The following is a 17,687-nucleotide window of genomic DNA, read 5'->3' on the forward strand; positions in this document are numbered from 1 at the left end:
TCAACACCTTATCTTGTGCCCATTGTGGAAATACATAGGTTTCCTTGATACCTATTTTTCACTCTTTATATTTCACCAAATGAATTGCTGTATACCCGGTATACAATGAAAACCCATTGAAAGGTGCAGCCCCTTTATTGGCTCTGGGTACCTAGGGGTCTTGAACCTACAAGCCCTATTTATCCCTGCAACCAGAAGAGTCCAGCAGTCTTAACGGTATATTGCTATTGAAAATCTGACATGGCAGGAAAAATTTACAGAGCAAAACGTGGAGACAAATGGCTGTTTTTTTCACCTCAATTTCTTTTTATTTTAGCTGTTATTTTCTGTAGGAAAACCTTATAGGATCTACACAAATGATACCTTGCTGATTTCAGAATTGTGTCTACTTTTCAGAAATGTTTCGCTTTCCGGGATCCAGCATTGGTTTCATACCCATTTCGGTCACTAACTGGAAGGAGGCTAAAATCACAAAAAATAGTAAAAACGGGGTATGTCCCAGTAAAATGCAAAAGTAGTGTAGAAAAATGTAGTTGCCTGGTTCAAATCTACCTGTTCCTGAAAGCTGGGAAGATGGTGATTTTAGCAGCACTAATACTTTGTTGATGTCATTTTCAGGGAAAAAAACACAAGCCGCCTTCTGCTGCCCTTTTTTCCCATTTTTTTTGTTTTTTAACAAAATGTTTGCTGTATTTTGGCTAATTTCTTGGTTTCCTCCAGGGGAACCCAGAAACTCTGGGTACCTCTAGAATCCCTAGGATTTTGGGGGAAAAAAAGACACAAATTTGACGTGGGTTGCTTATGTGGAAAAAACGTTATGAGGGCCTAAGCGCAAACTGCCCCAAATAGCCCAAAAAAGTCCTGGCACCTGAGGGGGAAAGGCCTGGCAGGGAAGGGGTTAAAGAGTATAATTACAGCGTAAACAAGACATCAGGATGAAGGACAATCAATTATATGAATTGACATTGTGAAAACTCTTCACTAGAACATAAAGTAATTACTATTTGGAGTAAATTTAAAACAACTGGTATGTCCCATTTAAAACATTGGAATTTACATTGTCTTTCAAATGCATTAATGGGAACAATTTAATGGCTTTAAAATATGATAATTTGTTGGTGTACTGGTCTATATTTTGAATTCCTTTAAGATTGGTATGGTTAATAGTATGTAATACATTAATTGGTTACAATGTTAAATTGAGTATGGTAGCAGTTATGAGGTACATGTGCTTCATATGCATAAAATGGAGAAAAAAATGTTGGCAATGAAGCAAGGAGTCTCACCTCCAGACTCAAATGTACTGAATGAGGCAATCAAAGAATTTTCAATTACAGTTCTATTATTTGGTATTTCATGTGATATTGACTTTATGCTTAAATGAAGTGATTGAAGTGCTTAATGAATGAATGTTCAATTATAGTGATATTATTATGTATTTTCGCCTCTGCACTTTCTAACCCGGTTGTAATTACATTTAGGTGATTTTAATGTTTTGTATTTTTGTTAATTGCAGCCCTGATATAGCGCGATGTGTGTGAGCTAACTGCACTGGCTGTATTTTATTAAATGAATTGGATTTTATCATCACCATTTCAAGGTTGTAAAACTTTACTTTTTGGACTCATTAATTAGTTAATTAGTTGCATCTCCTTTTGTTGCATTATACAACTTTATATGCTAATCTATTACTGTATAGAATAGTCTGACCCCTAAAAAAGGGAATCACAAAATAGGCAAAAGTATTAGACAAATATAATAATAAAATGTCTATTCCTAATTTCCTTCTGCAGGCAGGGTTCTCTAAGCAGCCCTTCGAAGCAGCCTCTCGGAGACACTACAGAAATGTGTATTTAAATGACAGCGCACTCTTTACAGTAGGCTCATCACAGCCCCAGTGAGTCCAACCCCCTCTCCCACATTTATTGTGAGCTCCCTGTGTTCTCTCCCATCATCCTCTCCTCTCAGTCTGTTTCAGGCTGCCTGTCTCTCGGTTCTCTGTTCACCTCCTTATATGCAGCGCAAGATTTAAGTCTAAGAGTTCGCTTTTCTGGTCTCCCTCTTTTCTTCAAAAACTCCCTGTGGTCCCACTCTGAACTTCAATTTCTCACACGCTTTCTGTCTTTCTTAACTCTTCACAGCCTCTTTACCAGGGGTGCATGTCAGAATATGGAACACACAAATATAAACCTTCTGAAACATAGTTGGCAGACTATCGATTACCAAAATATCCTAAAGGTAGGTAAATGTAGGTAGGTAAGATTTCCTGTTCTTAACCCCCATCTATGTACTTTGAAGATGTATATATTATCACGGTACATATAAGTAGAGTTAAGTATAGTAAATCTATACTTACCTGTGCATACCTACTTTCACAATATTTTGGTAGTCGATAGTACAGCTGCAGTATTTTTGTGGCATGCGATTTAAAAATTGAAATTACATTACTATACCCGTTTGTCATTCTTCTCTCCCATATTCCATTCATCCTCGGCTCAGCGTTTAAACTCACTTTCCCTTCCATTCACCACAGACCCACTATGCGACCATTTCACCCTAACCCCGGTTCCTGATAGACTACCCTTCTTCTCCCTCAGTTGTTAGTCAAGGCTACGTGGGTGGGACAGGGGGCTACTGAATGAGGCAGTGACTAGTCAATGAGACAGGGTGGCAGTCAGTTGAACAGGGGGATCAGTGAACCAGGCAATGTAGTCAGTGAATGGGGCTTACTGTCGAGTGAAGGAGGCAGTTTTCATAATTACAGAAAGTCTCAGTGGACTCACTCCAGTTAAAGAGTTCATAATACTGTCAATTATAATTTTCATTTGGTAGAACGTGAGATATATAAGTCCAATACACTTGAATCTCACTAAGTGGACCCTGAGACTGTGCCATGTCGATAAAAAAAGGGTTCAAATGTTGGCACCTCGAAAAGTTACATCCTGGACTGATTCGGCTTTGTAAATAGAGTGCACACACTGCTCTGTGATTTGCATGCTGGGTGATGGCAATGCACATGGGCGGGGGTGGCTTAAGTAGATGCACAGTTTGTCCCTCTGCTGTACCGCCGGCGACCCATGTTCATGTACCTGCCCCTGAACACATTGGGATTCAGTATTCAGCGGTTCATTGAGTGTTCAGTGGGTGCCCAGCTGTTCACTGTATCTGCATGCCTATACATCTGAAAACATACAGAATATTCAAAACGACTGGGCAGTTTTAGCAACGCTAGTGAGGTTTGATCTACCCATAAGTATTCAGACCCGCTGAGACTTCCCCAGACCTGCCCAGTCCAGCATATGGCAGAATTAAGCGCAACCCCACATCCTCCTACCCTCACAACATATACATATGTATTGATGTGCACATAGATGTGGAGTTAAGCGTGGTAAATATGTGCATATATATATATACATATATATATATATATATATATATATATATATATATATATATATATATATATTCACCTAAAAGATTAAAGGTTACAGGGGAGTTATAGTTAGGTTCTAAATTTAATCGCAGAAAACCAGAGAAATTCAGCAGTTATAATTAGTTATTTCAATTAACTATAACGCGTGGCCGAAGGTAACTATAACTCACGCCCAGTTATTTTTATTGGCATTAAAAAGTTTTCATGAGTGCTGTTATATTTGGGGAAACTAGCAGTGCATGGCGAGGGTGTAAGAGTGTCTGTCTGGATGTGAAAGTGGGGGTGGAAGAGTCTATGTGGGTGTGAGAGTGGGTGTGAGAGTGTGTGATTGCGCTCCAATAGATGACAGATGCATTCACCCACATGAAGCATTTCAGATCGTTTTTCAATTTGGAATCGCAAAGTAAACACACCTACTTTGTCTTTGGCAAGCCCAGGAGTTAGGATCATTTGTTCTTTCCAGAAGTGGAGCTTCAAGTGGAGCACCTGCTTTGTTTATATTTGTAAGTGCTGCCTGTTGAGATTTAATTTCTGTGAAATTAACATCGTGACCAGAAGTGAAGCTCACCTCAGAAGGGGAGCATCTTGGCCAGAAGGAAAACTCAAGAGTCCACAGTTTGCACAAAATGTCTATCCAACTGGAGCACTTTCTACTGCTTATTTAGTAAGGGCTACCTCGTTGGGTAAATGTCCTCAGTGGGAGATGGGGGCCAGCGTGGCTTCCTTCCCCTGGCTGATTTTTGGCCCCTGGTACCCCATCTCCTGGGGCCCATTACAATTTCATGGGGGGCGCATGTCCCCCACCATAGGCCAATCTCAGGCCTGGGGACTCCATCTTCCGACCTTCAATAAATGGAGGAGGGGGCCAAGCGGCCATCCTCCTCTGGGTGATTTCGGCCCCAGGGACCCCATCCCCCAGGCCTTAATAAAATAAAACATTACTTGGGAGGGGACCCACGTGTCCCCCCTCCGTGCCAATCTCAGCCTGGACATCTGTGCTGGGTGCCCTATTAATCTCAAATGAATTGCCCCGGTGTGGTTGTGGTCCCTAGTGGTGTGAGGGGGCTGAGCCGCCTCACCTTAGTGTCAAATGATTTGCACCGGGGTGGTGGCAGTCCCCGGGGCTGTGGGTGGGGCCGTCCAGGCAACCCAAGTTTATTTAATCATTTCCCCCAAGAAAGTGGCTGTCTCAAGGGGATTCAGGGGGATGCACGGCCACCCCGTGTTTATTTAATCATTTGTCCCGGGGAGGTGGCAATCCCATAGGCTGTGGGGGGGCCTTGTGGGGCCCTGTGCTAATATTTTCATGTGCTTCAGGGAGATGGTGGTCTCCAGGGCTGCGGGAGGGGCCACGTCAAGTCCCCAGCATTTATTTATTCTTTTGTCCCATGGAGGTGGTGGCCCACTGTCCTGCAGGTGGGCTGCACTGGGTCCCTGTGTTTATTTCTTCATGTGCCCTGGGAAGATGGCGGTCCCCCGCGTATAATTACATATGAGGCCCAGGGAGGTGGCAGTCCCCGGGGCAATAACTAAGCCCAGGAGGGGGGCCCTGGGTGCCCCCTCCTTTATTTTTGGGTGCCCCAGGACCTGGCCCACCCAGGGGCTTTAGTAAAACAAGCGCAGGAGACCGTTGTGAATTTGCGGCAAACATTCTTTTTTTTTTAAGTGCTTTTTTGCCCTGGCAGGGTCCCTCTGGAACTCCAGCACCAGAGATAATGGATCAGGGTGTCTCTACCCTGGCATTGTTTCTTTTTTTTATCTTTCTTTCGGGGACTCGGCTTCTATCAACATTTTTTGGTTGAAGTGCTGGCAGCCAGTGAGAACTTGAGTTATTATTCGCGAATACTTTGTACCTCCAGATATCTATATTTATTTTTATTTTATTTTCTCAAACACTACTGGACAGATTTACACATAATAACAAAAAGCACTCTTTCTGGACCAAGAGCTACCTTCCTGCCAAATTTGGTGTAATTCCGTCCAGCAGATCGGTCTGTAGTGGTATCTAAAATCTCTATGGGAACTATAATGGGAAATACACTTTTTTTTACCCCATGCCATTTTTTTCTTGGCCCCCGCTTGACGGATCACCCGAAATCTTCCCACGTACAACAAAATTCACAAGAAAAAGTTTTGGGGAAAATGTCATGAAGATTCATCAAACGGCGCCAAAGATATAGGAAGGGCAAAAAACACTTTTTCAATGGAAATATGGTCAAACTATACCTACTAGCGACCGCCAGTAGGTAATATATATATATATATACACACTCTTTTTTTGAGCCGTAGTTGTTTCAGTTGGGGTCATTTACAACCGATGGCCTGGCCACATCTACTATGGCACTGCACACTTGGCTACATTTGACTCAAAGGGTACTGAGGAAAGCAGTCCAGGGCAACCCAGGGAGTTTGTTTGAGGGTGTAGAGACTCAGGGATCAACAATCATACAATACACCAAATAAGCAAATCTCGCGCCTCGTACTTTTCTCTTTGAAAAGAGAAAAACTTTGATCACACCAAAACGTACTATGGTACATAATGAAGGGGTTAGCACCACTAGTATGCTCACAAAGGAATTTACAGGGTTGATTATACAGTAAAACAGCAAAGCTTCCATTCAAACGCAGATGCAGTCGAAGGTTTACTGTCTCCGGCATTTGCAGTGGGGAGTCCTCCCTTCTGCTCTGGGCAATGGGACGAAGCTTCAGGCACAGGGAAGGTAGAGTCAGCACAAGTCCTTCAGCTTCCTACATGGTGGCTGCAGTAGCATGTGGTCAGGTGTATGAAACGTTTTTCAGTTGAACAGGGTGGTCTGTGGCACTGTGTGCCTATGTACGTTGGCTCTGGCACATTCACTTGGGTAAGCAGGTTCCTCTAGAACTTTGTGGATGGGCTTTTACTCCTCAGGTACGACTCCTGGGGGACTAGACACTCTCATTTTCCTTCTGTATAGGGAGGCAGCCTCCAAGGTCTCAGGCAGACCTACAGTTCTCCAGCAAAACATGTAGATTCAGGCAATGTCCCATCCTCTCTAGGAAACTGGCTATGAATGATACCATCACTGGGTCACATCAGCTCTTTGAGAACTCTGTGGTGTACCCCGGTCCTTTGTCAATGTGCCAGATTGGAAATGAAAATAAGTGGGAAGGTTTAGTTCCTACAATTATACAGAATTTTCAAATGGCCTATGGATCCACTGTCTACAGTTTAAGAACCTGTTTAGGTGGTTCCTTTTAAAAACATTGTCTTCCTTCTGCAGTGTAGACAGTTATTTGTCTAAGGTGATGACTCTCACAGGAGGTAGTGGTGATCCTGGCTCCAAACAGGACTAACCAAAACACAAGTACAGTGATTGTGAAACTCATCACCTGGCTGACATCAACCTTCCTGAAAGGACCACTCAGGAGTAGACAAATGGCTTAGACCCTCCTTAAAACGTGTCTCCTGCTCATCCCATTCCCATACCACTAACCAAATTGTGGTTCTCAGAAAGGACCAATCAGCAACTGATTGCTAAATAAGCCACATTGGATTTAGAACGGCTGCCCCGTCTGCATTCCTTCACTCTTTTGTGTCTGGGGCTACAACCTTCCAGCTCAGGAATGCAAGCAATGCACTTCCACCACCTGGGAAGGGTGTATCATTACCACCGCTTTGTTACATGGCATCTTGCCAGCTGACACCATGCACACAAAATGTACTCCACGCTCACACATAGACATCTGCACAGGGTCTGAGCATGACAAGTGAGCTCAAATTTACATTAGTGGGCCAGTAGATATCAAGCTCCGGTCTGGGAGTAGAAATAAAGCCTGCTTAACGCCAATGATGCGAAAATGGTGTGCTGCGACCACCACTCCCAAGGAACACAGATGCTAGTCTTGTGTCACCAAAAGGGTGCTCCATGCTTACCATTAGAGAAAGAATCTAAAATTTCAAGCCTAGGCCTCAGCAAACACACAGGATTGTATGGGTGCTGAGCCCAAAGAAAGTAAAATACCATATTCAATGGCACTTAGGTAACTTAGGGCAAGGGTGTACATCCATCAGCCATGCAAGGGACATTCCCATCCCAACATCTGTTGATATTTAGGTCATGGTATTTTTCACATCAATATGTTTTTCAACATTCTAGTAGGATACCCCACTGGGTTTCTGAGTTGGTTTAGCACATGACGTGAGCATTATTAAGAAATGCCCCCATCGCTTGTGCACAGGTTCTTAGCAGAAAGATTACTTCATAACAAGCCACTTCAGTGTCCCTCGTTCAGAGATTCATGTGCCCTCCAGAGACACAAGAAGCACCAACCAGCATGTGATTTACCATAAATATCATAATATTTTTTTCCAGTACAGTTAAAGGGGGTTGAAAAATGTTAGCTCGCCTAGGATCAGCAAAATAGCTTGCCTTGGCCCTGTCAGCAGGTAATGGTGTTATCTACTCTGGCTCTCCACCAAAGTGTGTGTGTGTGGGGGGGGGGGGCTCTCTGAGGATTCATTTTAATTTTGGATCTGACCACAGCCTAACATAGTTCTGTATGGATCTGAAATATCAAGCGTCTTGAGGCCACCATACGATGGTTATCAGAGCTTTATAAAAATAAAATAAAATCAGTTACTGGGATACAGCTTTCCATCTCTTGTGTGAGGCACAACCAGTGCTGGACAGTAGGGATATTGTGTCAGATCTCGGTTTCAGAGGAATTTCTGGGCCATATAAGGGATCCGGCCAACCCACTGAAATATGGTGATTTTGTCACCATCATTTTCTGACACCGGGAAACAGTTCAGCAGCATCCACACGTTGTCTACATTACTTTGATTGCAGCACTGTGCAGGCAACCAAAGGGCTTCCTTATTTTCACTTCTAGCTGGGCACGAAGCCAATGCAACAAGGAAACAAAGGCAAAGCTTATGACTTCACAAGTACTTTAGAGAAAATATGACTTGAAATCACTTTTTGACTTTGTTCAACCCCCTCCCCATGTAAGAGATTTGCATGCACTGTAAGAATGCACTGTTTACCTGTATGCAAGGTGATTGCACTAGTAATGATTTATAGGGCGCTTACTAATGTAGTTTATATTTCGTGTTATAGCACTACTGATCCCAGTGTAGGGTGTCAGAGACACACAGGGACACAATAAATTAGCAAATCGTCATAGATAGAGACACAATAAATCAATGAAGTGTGTAAATCAATGTACATAAATGTTACTTAAGTGAATGAGTGTTATAATGAGTAGGAATCATCGTCACCATTTCTATACTTTATATGTCAACAGTGAACGATCGGAATAAACACAAAGTCAGGATTATAAATGTAATAAAGTGAATGAGATTGTCTGTACTAACAAGGTGATTGCACTAGTAATGATTTATAGGACGCTTACTAATGTAGTTTATATTTCATATGATAGCACTACTTATCCCAGTGTAGGGTGTCAGAGACACACAGGGACACAATAAATTAGCAAATCGTCGCACATAGAGACACAATAAATCAATGAAGTGTGTAAATCAATGTACATAAATGTTACTTAAGTGAATGAGTGTTATAAGAAGTAGGAATCATCGTCAACATTTCTATACTTTATATGTCAACAGTGATCAATCGGAATAAACACAAAGTCAAGATTATAAATGTAATAAAGTGAATGAGAGTGTCTGTACTAACAAGACTTTATTAACTCCCAGAAGCCTCTTTCTTTGGAATCTTACAATAACAACAGATTGAGACAAAAACGATCTAAATTCATGCCTTACAGTCTGCACACTGCTACTTGATGTTGGTTAATAAATCACTATGCTATATTAGGAGGCTTACAATTTATGAACTGGAAGTAACAAAATGATCTACATAAACTACAAGTTTGTAAATTTCATGTTACACAATGTGCTTTGCAGCAGGGACAATAATCCTATGTTGCATTCTCCTCTGCCTGGCAGCATGCACAAGAACACACCATACACAGAGCTCGTAGTTAACATCTTCACTCATCAGCGTACAACATTCAACTCAACTCTCAATATCCCAATAACCATTAAAGACCACACCTTGTCACCTGGCAGATCGATGACATAATTTCCTTCATAAGTCGGGCCCTGGTCAATGATTTCTAAAGCTTACAGTTCTAAGATACTGCACCCTTTATGCTACATTATGAGTGAGCATTATGATTTGACAAAACAGCTAATTTTCCCACAACTGCATTACAGTGGCGGACGGCTGCTTTAGGAGGGAGGGGGGTGGGTGGGAAGCACACACACACACATTATTTCACACACAGATGCGCATGCACGCACATCCATTAACAACACTCATAACATTCAAACATGCACTCATGCACCAAACATTCATTTTAAAAGTTCACACACACTCTTTCTTTAACACATGCATGCACGCACATCCATTATCAACACTCATACCATTCAAACATGCACGCCCGCACCATTCATTTTACAACATCAAACACACACACTCATTCTTTCAAGCACGCACATCCATTAACACTCCTAACCAGGGCTTTAAATGGGAAAAAATAAGTGCAGGTACTCATTAACATATACTAGTAGTGTGGTGGGCGGGGCTAGGGGCAGGGCTAAGAGCAAGACATGAAGATACTTTGACTTATATACCAGTTGCAGCACATGCCAAGGCCCATGAGAATTGTGTTTTCGATAAACAAAACAAGTTAACTCCTTAAACGAAATGAAAGCGAAACACAATGCTATTTATCTTACTGGCATACTGTTATTTGCTGTCGTTTTGTACAATACTATATATTCTGGAACGTGCACACACAGAAAGAAACAAGCAGACACTCACACCCAAAGCATTCCACACAGTCCTCCTTAAAATGTTCTGATTCTCTCCATCTTTCATTCGCTTTTCTCTCACACAAAGACACACACATACATAAGCAGACCCTCGTTCAAGGACTCAGGTGGGATCAAAGCCATTTTAAACTTTCCTCCCATGGCTTTCTTAGTTGTCACTGTCAGCGGGGCTGCCTCAATTCCTGTGTTTACACAAAAGCACACGAGTGTGTAAATGTGATTGAGAGCACAGGGTCTGAATGGACCCTGTTCTGTCAAACACAGCGTGATCGTGAATACTCAGACATTAGGCACATAATCCCCGCTGAATAGCTCAGCGCGGGTCAGTTTAGGGCGACAGAAGCACTGTTGCTGTCAGTGGCGGGTTCAACTCTGAGAGCCTAGTGCTCACCAGCACTAGCAGCTAATGAGCCTACCGTTCATGAGTACCGGTACTCTCCTTGGCAGGAGAGAAGTGCCGGTACTCAGAGTGAAAAAAATAAGAAGTGGCAATACTCAGTACCTGTGAGTACCGGCCCATTTAAAGCACTGCTCCTAACATTCAAACATGCACACACCAAACATTCGTTTTAAAAGATCACACACACTCATTCTTTCACACACACGCGCACTCACGCACATCCATTAACAACACTCATAACATTCAAACATGCACGCACGCACAAAACATTAATTTTAAAACATCACACACACACACTTACCTTCAGCCTCGAGGTCCTAGGAGGGTTGTGACTGCTGCCTTCCCTCATTGGCTGACCATAGGTCAGCCAATGAGGGAAGGCAGCAGTCCCAGCCTCGTCACAGACTGGGATGGGGTCAGTGAGACTGCTGACCCCACCCCACTCTGTGACTGATTGACACTCGCCCTGGGCGCTTCGGGCTTAAACCTGAAGCGCCCAGGTCGAAGTCAATGGGTGACGCTTTCCTCGACACCCAGGGGAGGGCCTCGAGGCACCTTTGCTGAGACGAGGAGGTCACGCCCATAGGAGCCGTGACCTCCTCAGCCCAGCAAAGTTCAGCTCAGGTAGCTAGGAGTCTGCGCAAATCGCCATGTCTCACTCCTGGCTGTCTGACCTGAACATGAAGAGTGTCTGTCAGGCTGACCTTTATTCAGCCTGACAGCCAATCTTCATGAGGGTCAAAAGGTGGGGGGAGTACCCCACGCCTGCTGCATTAACCACCAGAGTTATTTTACCACTATTATAATCGGCTAGTAAATGCTGGGAACACAAAGATCTCCGCAGTAGTTGTTTTAACCATGTAACGGATTTAAAAAAAAAGCTACTTGGTTACCAAGGTAGTAAGCTAGAATTTATTTACTATCACATTTGTCCTTGTTGCCAATTTCTTTGCTGCGGAATATTTTTTATAAATCTATCATTGACTGCGAGACTGCTTTTCAAGCTCCTCCCCACCGCCGCTTGTGACTCAATTCAAATTCCTCTGCCACACCTTGACCCAATCCAAGCAATGGACAGAGCAGTTCGGTCACATGTGTGCGCCTGTTCACGAGGGATGGAAAGTTAAGCACAGGTCCCGCTGCATTGCTCACAAAGATGGCTGTGTTGTTATACCAAGTGCGTCCAACCAGCCTGCTGACTCACTACCAAACAACGCCAAGCTGTGTGCTCCCTGCTAGAAAACAGCCTTCTTCGAGTCTAACTGACTGTCAGACAAACTCTCTTTCAGAAGGGTTTTCGTGAACCCCGGGAGTGCCTTCAGCTGAGGGGATGCTTGTTGGAAGGACTGAAGAGAGGGGAACCGTATGGAGACAGGGCGTCAGTTACATTAATATCTCTCCGCTAAACACCGTGATTAAGCATGACTTGCTGTTCCGCCCTCTAGGCACATGTGAAACCCTAGCACAGCAACCACCGCCCAAGAGGATTTTGAAAATGCGGAGGCTCTGTGTCTCTCCTTCCTGTTCCCAGTGTCAGCTCCTGTATGTAGAACTGATGCGTGTTTGCTGCTAATATCGCTCATCAGGTCCAGGCACAAGCTGCAGATATCTATGTGCTATCTGCACGTAGGCATTCTGTTGAGATGGCTCAGCCTTCATCATTCTGAGGTAACTGAATCAGATCATTGACCCCTGAGTGCATCTATAGGGAGGTTTGTAGTTCCTCCTGCCATGCACGGAGGTTTGTTGCTTTATGGCTGGATATGTGTGTTGGAAGTACATACATACGTAGTATTTATATATTTGGAGGCGACGAGGGTAATATGCACAGGATCGCTCACAGCTTATCTGTCTAGGCACCCAACGCAGAACTTAACTAATCAACACACAGGCCAGTCACCCCTTCCCTTAGCAGCCTCGGTGACTCCGACCGCTAAAGAGGTCATCGGCAGAATGACGTCACTATAGGTTTTAGTACCCCAGGGGACATCACCAAATTAAGCCACATTCTTTCAGGCTTAAAAGAAAAGGACAAGAGAGCGTCTGTCTGTGATTGATAAAATGTGAGCGTCAGCTTCTAGCAGACACATTGCCCTCATCTGCTGGACCTCAACAGAAGTTCGCTGGTTGTCCCATTCCTTATGTTCATTTGGCTGGAGCCCATAAGTGTGAACTGGGCAAATAAACTTGATTAACGCCCATAATAGAGGGCCATAACAGCTGATACCACCCTGAGCAAGGGGGGCGTGTAAACTGCTTTCCAGGTAAGCGAGTTCTCGAGACCGACCAACTATTGGTTTTATGATCCATATTTTGTTTATCTGCCTCTTAACTGATAAAACAAACTAACTCAATGAAACAAAGCACTAACGGCTACAATATCCACTCTAATTTGTAGAAATAAATACATCACATGGAGATATGTCAGGGACATATCTGTTCAGTTAATAATTGGAAAACAATAACATGCCTTCTTTTTGAAAGACTGCAGACTTCGCTTTTGATCGTTGCGGGTGAAGCAGGTGTCCCCACCTCTCCCAGGCCCAATCTGCAGCACATACGAGTAGGATCGCGTAGCAGGTTAATGCACCGGCTGCAGATAAGTACGTGTTGACTGCAAGCAGAAAGTCTGGCAGAGCTGGCTTAGCCTTTTGTCACTCTGAGGAATCTAAATGAAATGAGTCATCAATGAGTGTGGCAATATTACCATTATTTGAAGAGCGACCCCTCTACCTATACAACAAGGAAGATGTGTAGCACTTCTATCATGAACAGTGTTGTTTTGCTTTAATGACTTGATATGTACTAAGCAAGCACATACATACATTTATAGTATATATGTTTGGAAAGCGCCTATGCATTATACATGAAGGTCAATTCACCAAAATGGCAGGGTTAGCGGAAGTGACGTCACACTCGTTTTGACCTTCAATTCCATTCACACACACATGCTTACACATGCAAACATTCACACACACACTCGCTCCTCTAAACACACTCACCTTCAAGCACACACATCATACATTTAAAAGCATTTGTTCTGCTTACCTCAGCTGTGGAGGAGAGTCTAGTCCAGCTAATTGTACTCCATTTTTTATTACACTGATGGTAAATAGTTAAACATTACTCACTATCAGTGTAATACAAAACAATGAGAGAAAACAAAGATAAAGGAGCCCCAAATAACGTCCCTAACGATAAGCTGCCACTGTGTTTCAGGCACTGCTTTTGCCACCTCTGAAGCCAGGGGTCGCAAAGACAGTGGCAGGGTCGCTGCTGCGACCCCTGGGGACCCCTAAATGACGTCCGTGGCATTATACACAGGAGCGTTACACATCCTAGTTGCCCCATCAACCAATTACGAATCAATAAGTAGGACAGGCACACCGTCCCTACTCAGCCTTAATGGCTCCCGGCCCCTTCCAGATCCTTAAAGGGACCATCCGCTGAATGATTTCCCTGATAGATCTCAAAACCCTAGGTGACATCACAAAGGCAACATTCTACAATATCTATTTTTGGTGATTGTTAGCAAAGCAAGTGTGGGTAAAGAAAACCTTTTTAACTCTACACTGGATGACCACTTTAAAGGGTGCCTAGAATCTAAAAGCGCTATGGAATCATAAAGTGGTAAGAGTGCATCACAGTTGTTGGTAACATAACATGACAAGACCCAAATGAACAAAAAGTAGCATTATTTTAATGGCCCCTTTACTCTTTCTGGTTGAATCTTTTATGCATTATTTCCCAGGTAGTGGCCCACATGCCCAGTGGCAGCATACAACCGAACCACCATACCCACATGTTTGTCTGTATGGTAGCAATGCTATTAACTGAAAATATTTTAAAATATCAATATTTTACTGCTTTTGTATATCTAAAAAGGAGAGACGAAAATTCTTGCAGAAATGTCCGATACATTAGTAAATTAGGTAGAGAGCCCAACTGTATAGTAGCTTTACAGTGAACATAACATACAGTGAGTATAGAAGCCTAACCATTTAGTTATGGTTATTTAAGCAAAGTGTTCCCCTCGTGGCCCATATCCTCAGTTCGGTCATAATAATCCACACCACTCAACCATTCGGCAAAACTACTGCCGTATCTAGGCACTAATATCATGCAATATCAGGTTTATATCCCCAGCAGTGTGCACCTAGCTCGTGACGCCACATCCCGTCTTCTGTACCACACAGGAGGCCCAGCTTGGGTGTAAATGCTGTCGGGCAGCTGCGGCACCTTTTAAAGTTTGTTTTTAAACTGTTTCCAATAGATCCGAATGATTGGTCAAGTACAAACCGTGTAGAGGAACCCGGCCACCTTCTAGTGACACCTCTGACAAGTCGGAATAACTGTACATTTTAGCACCTTTATGGAATGCTGAGATTGGCTCAGCTAATCAGAATGCTCGGTATGCTGGCACTTACCGCTGCAGCTTGTCGGCAGTCTAAGTCAATTTAGAGGGTGCAGCAGGGACAAAAGGAAGACAGGGAGGGCAGCTGGTAACGCCGTGAGCAGAGGGGCACGTGAAATGCATTCCAGACCGACAAGATCTAAAGTCCAACAACCGGGAAGGCCTGTTGCTCTTCGGCCATGCCAAACTATGATTCTTATTCTGACCTGCCACTTAAATGTTAAAACCAAATTCACCTAATGAACCAATGCAACTAACAATGCAAGCAGTTTCAGAGCACTTTGATGGTGTGGGTGGGGCTGGGAGGGGAAGCAGGAGATTTGAGCAGATCTACAGGTGAGAACAAGTAGGCTCACAGGTGATTGTTTCAATTCTGTGAGAGGCCCAGTTGGGCTCCTAGCAAGGCCATGAGAGGGCTGGACCTCCACGTAACATAGGGGGTGAGTGGGTAGTCTTAGGAGGGTTCAGACAGGTGTAAAGCATAACAAAGTGACCTGAAAGTACCTGACAGACAGGGAGAGAGTGGACTCAGGACTAGATGGAGGCCCTGCTAGGAGCAAGCTGCTTGGAAGGGATGGGTCTTCCAGCATTGGGGAGTAGGGAGTGCAGGGAGAACATTAAACCTAGGCAGCATTGTTGAACAGGTTAATGAGAAGTAGACTGGAGAAGCATGTGCTGGACCATCTACTACTCCCCTTACCATCCGTGGTGTCAGGAGTCATAAAGGCAATGACAGAACGAAAACGCAAAGAGGGCTCAAAGAGAACTGTTCACTTTCTTTAGTTCACACTTATGGCCCTCCCTAGCCTCTGCAGCTGCAACTAGGAGGCTGTTCAAGGCCCAGAGTGTGAAATGAAGTCACCCTTGTGACGTCATCGGAGGGTGAGTAGGTACGTGATGTCACTTATGCTACTCCTGGGTTAATATGACTAGCACGCACGGGCTACATCCAGAGTACATGGCATCTTAGATCGAAATATACACAGGAAAAGTTCCAAGGACCATATATTTTTTCTTTTTGGCTGAATTTTCCCCAAATATTCTGAATCTTTAAAGAAGTAAATAGGCACCACTGACATTTGTACAAATACCTCCACGACAGACCATTGCGGTAATACGATATCCATAAACCCTTAACCATCACATTCAGCCATTCGTTGTCAAAGATAACCGATAACACGATTTCAGTCGGTACATTCAATTTTCTCCGAGTGTTTTTTTTTTTTTTAATGGCAGGTTCCAGCCGCCTCAAATCACTGCCAATAACTATTCCTGCGAGAACGGGCAGTTTAATCTCAACGCTGTATGCGGGCACAGATTACCGGCTTTGCTGTACACCGGAGCGTAAAATGCCCGCAACAAAGTTACCAGACATTTGTTCTGCTCTGCCGGGTTCTAAAAGTGCCTGTCCTTGTTTCTTCGCAACCAAAATCGGAAAACAGCTGCACGCGGGGAAAACGTGCTCCAATTGAATCAATTCCTAAACGCGCTCTGCATGTTAAAACGCTCCAAAACACGTGACTCTCTATTTTCAAAACTTTATAAATGGTAATCCGTGTTCTGAAATCCCGGTTCTTTCATAAAGTCACGCCCCAGATTCATCCTAAAACACACACGCAAACTGCGCAGGAAAGTGTTCACAGAGAAAGTACTGTTCTGTCTCGTTGCGTACACAGAGCTGGTAGATTCAGACCCACTTCTCTCTTCGCTGCAGCTTTAACACCGTAATTTTAAGAAGTAGAATGAAATCGGCTACCAAAACCCCGGCCGAATTCCGCTTACCTGCACTCCGGACGCAGAGCACGCTAGTGGCAAGTAACACCAGTAAATGAGATTGAAACATGTTTCCCTTCTCGGTTCTGATGCTCCGATGAAGCCAAGAAACTCCTCTCCGTGTTCAAGCGCTCCCCAAGAATGCCTTCAAGTGCAGCGGCTCAGAATGTAGCAACTGGAAGAATGAAATCAGCATTTTTGTGGAATGAAAAGAAGGTGGGAGGGAGCTGGAGGAGGAAGGGAGCTAAGGTGGTCCCAGGGAGAAGCCCAGCCCACCCTCTGCTTTCGCTGTGGTCAGCACTGAAAATATGATCTCATCACAGGTTTAAAGTTACAGGAGTGCAGCTGCCAGGGTAGTGGATGATGCGCAGCTAGTTATATATAACCGCCAGGAAACGTTCGGGGGTCCCTTTCCTTTTCTAATTCACCTTTTGAAAACATGATGCCGTGGAGCCCCGTAAAACAGGGCCTAGTGATGACACATGGTCATAGCATGGATCACAAACAACTGATACACGAAATATACCCCAACTTGGAGTCTTTGAGTATTGTTACTGGTACCACCCTGGGGTAGTCTGAACCACACTTGACCCTATTTTCTAAAACAAACAAACAAGAAAAAAAAAAAGCTCGATTTCGATTCATTCCTCTGCAAATCAATTCTATATTAAACCAGCATCTTTCAAATGGAGTTCCAGATTGTTTATCAAAGCAGAAAATGTTTGTAGTTGCGTTTTATAAAGTGATTTACTATCGGGAGGCACCTTGGCACTGACAATAGGAAATAACAGAGGAGAGAAAGCAGGCTAATCTATTATAAAGGGAA

General features: G+C 43.8%; 1 protein-coding gene across 1 annotated transcript in view; it reads right to left on the reverse strand.

Annotated features, from left to right (window-relative positions):
- PRDM2 (PR/SET domain 2) overlaps positions 1-17,150 on the reverse strand; it is a 501,039-nt gene extending 483,889 nt beyond the window's left edge. The window contains exon 1 of the mRNA XM_069240785.1: positions 16,871-17,150. The gene's annotated coding sequence lies outside the window, so the exon portion shown is untranslated. The remainder of the gene's footprint in view (positions 1-16,870) is intronic.
- Between the last annotated feature and the right edge of the window lie 537 nt (positions 17,151-17,687).

Source organism: Pleurodeles waltl, chromosome 6 (assembly GCF_031143425.1).
Source record: "Pleurodeles waltl isolate 20211129_DDA chromosome 6, aPleWal1.hap1.20221129, whole genome shotgun sequence".
In the NCBI taxonomy this organism is placed as follows: domain Eukaryota; kingdom Metazoa; phylum Chordata; class Amphibia; order Caudata; family Salamandridae; genus Pleurodeles; species Pleurodeles waltl.